Source organism: Accipiter gentilis, unplaced genomic scaffold, assembly GCF_929443795.1.
Source record: "Accipiter gentilis unplaced genomic scaffold, bAccGen1.1, whole genome shotgun sequence".
Lineage (NCBI taxonomy): Eukaryota > Metazoa > Chordata > Aves > Accipitriformes > Accipitridae > Astur > Astur gentilis.
In genome coordinates this window covers 859,230-865,788 of record NW_026060868.1, presented here as the reverse complement: position 1 = coordinate 865,788, position 6,559 = coordinate 859,230, and positions in this window count along the sequence as shown.

The window sequence follows — 6,559 nt, the reverse complement described above, 5'->3', positions numbered from 1 at the left end:
GCACCTTCCTTGTGGGAGAAGGAGCCAGACGTTTGCCTTTTCAGAAAAAGTTTCTGCCGAGAACGAGCACCGTGACATGCTGAGTCTCTGGGAAAGCAGAGATCCCCAGTGCTGTTGCGGCTAAAGATAGGCTGCAGAGGTATAGTGAAGACCTGCAAGAGCTTTCAGGGCTGGCAGCTTCCTTGTGGGAGAAGGAGCCAGACGTTTGCCTTTTGAGAAAAAGTTTCTGCCGAGAACGAGCACCATGACATGCTGCTTCTCTGGGAAAACAGAGATCCCCAGTGCTGTTGTGCCTGTGGATAGGCTGCAGGGGGACGGTGAAGACCAGCAAGAGCTTTCAGGGCTGGCACATTCCTTGTGGGAGAATGAGCCAGACGTTTGCCTTTTCAGAAAAAGTTTCTGCCGAGAACGAGCACCGTGACATGCTGAGTCTCTGGGAAAGCAGAGATCCCCAGTACTGTTGCGGCTAAAGATAGGCTGCAGAGGGATAGTGAAGACCAGCAAGAGCTTTCAGGGCTGGCACCTTCCTTGTGGGAGAAGGAGCCAGACGTTTGCCTTTTGAGAAAAAGTTTCTGCCGAGAACGAGCACCGTGACATGCTGAGTCTCTGGGAAAGCAGAGATCCCCAGTGCTGTTGTGCCTGTGGATAGGCTGCAGAGGGATAGTGAAGAGCAGCAAGAGCTTTCAGGGCTGGCACCTTCCTTGTGGGAGAAGGAGCCAGACGTTTGCCTTTTCAGAAAAAGTTTCTGCCGAGAACGAGCACCGTGACATGCTGAGTGTCTGGGAAAGCAGAGATCCCCAGTGCTGTTGTGCCTGTGGATAGGCTGCAGAGGGATACTGAAGACCAGCAAGAGCTTTCAGGGCTGGCACCTTCCTTGTGGGAGAAGGAGCCAGACGTTTGCCTTTTGAGAAAAAGTTTCTGCCGAGAACGAGCACCGTGACATGCTGCTTCTCTGGGAAAGCAGAGATCCCCAGTGCTGTTGTGCCTGTGGATAGGCTGCAGGGGGACGGTGAAGACCAGCAAGAGCTTTCAGGGCTGGCACCTTCCTTGTGGGAGAAGGAGCCAGACGTTTGCCTTTTCAGAAAAAAGTTTGTGCCGAGAACGAGCACCGTGACATGCTTAGTCTTTGGGAAAGCAGAGATCCCCAGTGCTGTTGCGGCTAAAGATAGGCTGCAGAAGGATAGTGAAGACCAGCAAGAGCTTTCAGGGCTGGCACCTTCCTTGTGGGAGAAGGAGCCAGACGTTTGCCTTTTCAGAAAAAGTTTCTGCCGAGAACGAGCACCGTGACATGCTGAGTCTCTGGGAAAGCAGAGATCCCCAGTGCTGTTGTGCCTGTGGATAGGCTGCAGAGGGATAGTGAAGACGAGCAAGAGCTTTCAGGGCTGGCACCTTCCTTGTGGGAGAAGGAGCCAGACGTTTGCCTTTTCAGAAAAAGTTTCTGCCGAGAACGAGCACCGTGACATGCTGAGTCTCTGCGAAAGCAGAGATCCCCAGTGCTGTTGCGGCTAAAGATAGGCTGCAGAGGGATAGTGAAGACCTGCAAGAGCTTTCAGGGCTGGCACCTTCCTTGTGGGAGAAGGAGCCAGACGTTTGCCTTTTCAGAAAAAGTTTCTGCCGAGAACGAGCACCGTGACATGCTGAGTCTCTGGGAAAGCAGAGATCCCCAGTGCTGTTGTGCCTGTGGATAGGCTGCAGGGGGACGGTGAAGACGAGCAAGTTCTTTCAGGGCTGGCACCTTCCTTGTGGGAGAAGGAGCCAGACGTTTGCCTTTTCAGAAAAAGTTTCTGCCGAGAACGAGCACCGTGACATGCTGAGTCTCTGGGAAAGCAGAGATCCCCAGTGCTGTTGTGCCTGTGGATAGGCTGCAGAGGGATAGTGAAGACCAGCAAGAGCTTTCAGGGCTGGCACCTTCCTTGTGGGAGAAGGAGCCAGACGTTTGCCTTTTGAGAAAAAGTTTCTGCCGAGAACGAGCACCGTGACATGCTGAGTCTCTGGGAAAGCAGAGATCCCCAGTGCTGTTGTGCCTGTGGATAGGCTGCAGAGGGATAGTGAAGAGCAGCAAGAGCTTTCAGGGCTGGCACCTTCCTTGTGGGAGAAGGAGCCAGACGTTTGCCTTTTCAGAAAAAGTTTCTGCCGAGAACGAGCACCGTGACATGCTGAGTCTCTGGGAAAGCAGAGATCCCCAGTGCTGTTGTGCCTGTGGATAGGCTGCAGGGGGACGGTGAAGACCAGCAAGAGCTTTCAGGGCTGGCACCTTCCTTGTGGGAGAAGGAGCCAGACGTTTGCCTTTTGAGAAAAAGTTTCTGCCGAGAACGAGCACCGTGACATGCTGAGTCTCTGGGAAAGCAGAGATCCACAGTGCTGTTGTGCCTGTGGATAGGCTGCAGGGGGACGGTGAAGACGAGCAAGTTCTTTCAGGGCTGGCACCTTCCTTGTGGGAGAAGGAGCCAGACGTTTGCCTTTTCAGAAAAAGTTTCTGCCGAGAACGAGCACCGTGACATGCTGAGTCTCTGGGAAAGCAGAGATCCCCAGTGCTGTTGTGCCTGTGGATAGGCTGCAGAGGGATAGTGAAGACCTGCAAGAGCTTTCAGGGCTGGCACCTTCCTTGTGGGAGAAAGATCCAGACGTCTGCCTTTTGAGAAAAAGTTTATGCCGAGAACGAGCACCGTGACATGCTGAGTCTCTGGGAAAGCAGAGATCCCCAGTGCTGTTGTGCCTGTGGATAGGCTGCAGGGGGACGGTGAAGACCAGCAAGAGCTTTCAGGGCTGGCACCTTCCTTGTGGGAGAAGGAGCCAGACGTTTGCCTTTTCAGAAAAAGTTTCTGCCGAGAACGAGCACCGTGACATGCTGAGTCTCTGGGAAAGCAGAGATCCCCAGTGCTGTTGCGGCTAAAGATAGGCTGCAGAGGTATAGTGAAGACCTGCAAGAGCTTTCAGGGCTGGCAGCTTCCTTGTGGGAGAAGGAGCCAGACGTTTGCCTTTTGAGAAAAAGTTTCTGCCGAGAACGAGCACCGTGACATGCTGCTTCTCTGGGAAAGCAGAGATCCCCAGTGCTGTTGTGCCTGTGGATAGGCTGCAGAGGGATACTGAAGACCAGCAAGAGCTTTCAGGGCTGGCACATTCCTTGTGGGAGAATGAGCCAGACGTTTGCCTTTTCAGAAAAAGTTTCTGCCGAGAACGAGCACCGTGACATGCTGAGTCTCTGGGAAAGCAGAGATCCCCAGTACTGTTGCGGCTAAAGATAGGCTGCAGAGGGATAGTGAAGACCTGCAAGAGCTTTCAGGGCTGGCACCTTCCTTGTGGGAGAAGGAGCCAGACGTTTGCCTTTTCAGAAAAAGGCTCTGCCGAGAGCGAGCACCGTGACATGCTGAGTCTCTGGGAAAGCAGAGATCCCCAGTGCTGTTGTGCCTGTGGATAGGCTGCAGAGGGATAGTGAAGACCAGCAAGAGCTTTCAGGGCTGGCACCTTCCTTGTGGGAGAAGGAGCCAGACGTTTGCCTTTTCAGAAAAAGTTTCTGCCGAGAACGAGCACCGTGACATGCTGAGTCTCTGCGAAAGCAGAGATCCCCAGTGCTGTTGCGGCTAAAGATAGGCTGCAGAGGGATAGTGAAGACCTGCAAGAGCTTTAGGGCTGGCACCTTCCTTGTGGGAGAAGGAGCCAGACGTTTGCCTTTTCAGAAAAAGTTTCTGCCGAGAACGAGCACCGTGACATGCTGAGTCTCTGGGAAAGCAGAGATCCCCAGTGCTGTTGCGGCTAAAGATAGGCTGCAGAGGGATAGTGAAGACCTGCAAGAGCTTTCAGGGCTGGCACCTTCCTTGTGGGAGAAGGAGCCAGACGTTTGCCTTTTCAGAAAAAGTTTCTGCCGAGAACGAGCACCGTGACATGCTGAGTCTCTGGGAAAGCAGAGATCCCCAGTGCTGTTGCGGCTAAAGATAGGCTGCAGAGGTATAGTGAAGACCTGCAAGAGCTTTCAGGGCTGGCACCTTCCTTGTGGGAGAAGGAGCCAGACGTTTGCCTTTTGAGAAAAAGTTTCTGCCGAGAACGAGCACCGTGACATGCTGCTTCTCTGGGAAAGCAGAGATCCCCAGTGCTGTTGTGCCTGTGGATAGGCTGCAGGGGGATAGTGAAGACCAGCAAGAGCTTTCAGGGCTGGCACATTCCTTGTGGGAGAATGAGCCAGACGTTTGCCTTTTCAGAAAAAGTTTCTGCCGAGAACGAGCACCGTGACATGCTGAGTCTCTGGGAAAGCAGAGATCCCCAGTACTGTTGCGGCTAAAGATAGGCTGCAGAGGGATAGTGAAGACCTGCAAGAGCTTTCAGGGCTGGCACCTTCCTTGTGGGAGAAGGAGCCAGACGTTTGCCTTTTCAGAAAAAGGCTCTGCCGAGAGCGAGCACCGTGACATGCTGAGTCTCTGGGAAAGCAGAGATCCCCAGTGCTGTTGTGCCTGTGGATAGGCTGCAGGGGGACGGTGAAGACCAGCAAGAGCTTTCAGGGCTGGCACCTTCCTTGTGGGAGAAGGAGCCAGACGTTTGCCTTTTGAGAAAAAGTTTCTGCCGAGAACGAGCACCGTGACATGCTGAGTCTCTGGGAAAGCAGAGATCCCCAGTGCTGTTGTGCCTGTGGATAGGCTGCAGGGGGACGGTGAAGACCAGCAAGAGCTTTCAGGGCTGGCATCTTCCTTGAGGGAGAAGGAGCCAGACGTTTGCCTTTTCAGAAAAAAGTTTCTGCCGAGAACGAGCACCGTGACATGCTGCTTCTCTGGGAAAGCAGAGATCCCCAGTGCTGTTGCGGCTAAAGATAGGCTGCAGAGGGATAGTGAAGACCAGCAAGAGCTTTCAGGGCTGGCACCTTCCTTGTGGGAGAAGGAGCCAGACGTTTGCCTTTTCAGAAAAAGGCTCTGCTGAGAGCGAGCACCATGAGATGCTGAGTCTCTGGGAAAGCAGAAATCCCCAGTGCTGTTGTGCCTGTGGATAGGCTGCAGAGGGATAGTGAAGACCTGCAAGAGCTTTCAGGGCTGGCACCTTCCTTGTGGGAGAAGGAGCCAGACGTTTGCCTTTTCAGAAAAAGTTTCTGCCGAGAACGAGCACCGTGACATGCTGAGTCTCTGGGAAAGCAGAGTTCCCCAGTGCTGTTGTGCCTGTGGATAGGCTGCAGGGGGACGGTGAAGACCAGCAAGAGCTTTCAGGGCTGGCACCTTCCTTGTGGGAGAAGGAGCCAGACGTTTGCCTTTTGAGAAAAAGTTTCTGCCGAGAACGAGCACCGTGACATGCTGAGTCTCTGGGAAAGCAGAGATCCCCAGTGCTGTTGCGGCTAAAGATAGGCTGCAGAGGGATAGTGAAGACCTGCAAGAGCTTTCAGGGCTGGCACCTTCCTTGTGGGAGAAGGAGCCAGACGTTTGCCTTTTCAGAAAAAGGCTCTGCCGAGAGCGAGCACCGTGACATGCTGAGTCTCTGGGAAAGCAGAGATCCCCAGTGCTGTTGTGCCTGTGGATAGGCTGCAGAGGGATAGTGAAGACCAGCAAGAGCTTTCAGGGCTGGCACCTTCCTTGTGGGAGAAGGAGCCAGACGTTTGCCTTTTCAGAAAAAGTTTCTGCCGAGAACGAGCACCGTGACATGCTGAGTCTCTGGGAAAGCAGAGATCCCCAGTGCTGTTGCGGCTAAAGATAGGCTGCAGAGGGATAGTGAAGACCTGCAAGAGCTTTAGGGCTGGCACCTTCCTTGTGGGAGAAGGAGCCAGACGTTTGCCTTTTCAGAAAAAGTTTCTGCCGAGAACGAGCACCGTGACATGCTGAGTCTCTGCGAAAGCAGAGATCCCCAGTGCTGTTGCGGCTAAAGATAGGCTGCAGAGGGATAGTGAAGACCTGCAAGAGCTTTCAGGGCTGGCACCTTCCTTGTGGGAGAAGGAGCCAGACGTTTGCCTTTTCAGAAAAAGTTTCTGCCGAGAACGAGCACCGTGACATGCTGAGTCTCTGGGAAAGCAGAGATCCCCAGTGCTGTTGCGGCTAAAGATAGGCTGCAGAGGGATAGTGAAGACCTGCAAGAGCTTTCAGGGCTGGCACCATCCTTGTGGGAGAAGGAGCCAGACGTTTGCCTTTTCAGAAAAAGTCTCTGCCGAGAGCGAGCACCATGAGATGCTGAGTCTCTGGGAAAGCAGAGATCCCCAGTGCTGTTGTGCCTGTGGATAGGCTGCAGGGGGACGGTGAAGACGAGCAAGTTCTTTCAGGGCTGGCACCTTCCTTGTGGGAGAAGGAGCCAGACGTTTGCCTTTTCAGAAAAAGTTTCTGCCGAGAACGAGCACCGTGACATGCTGAGTCTCTGGGAAAGCAGAGATCCCCACTGCTGTTGTGCCTGTGGATAGGCTGCAGAGGGATAGTGAAGACCTGCAAGAGCTTTCAGGGCTGGCACCTTCCTTGTGGGAGAAGGAGCCAGACGTTTGCCTTTTGAGAAAAAGTTTCTGCCGAGAACGAGCACCGTGACATGCTGAGTCTCTGGGAAAGCAGAGATCCCCAGTGCTGTTGTGCCTGTGGATAGGCTGCAGGGGGACGGTGAAGACCAGCAA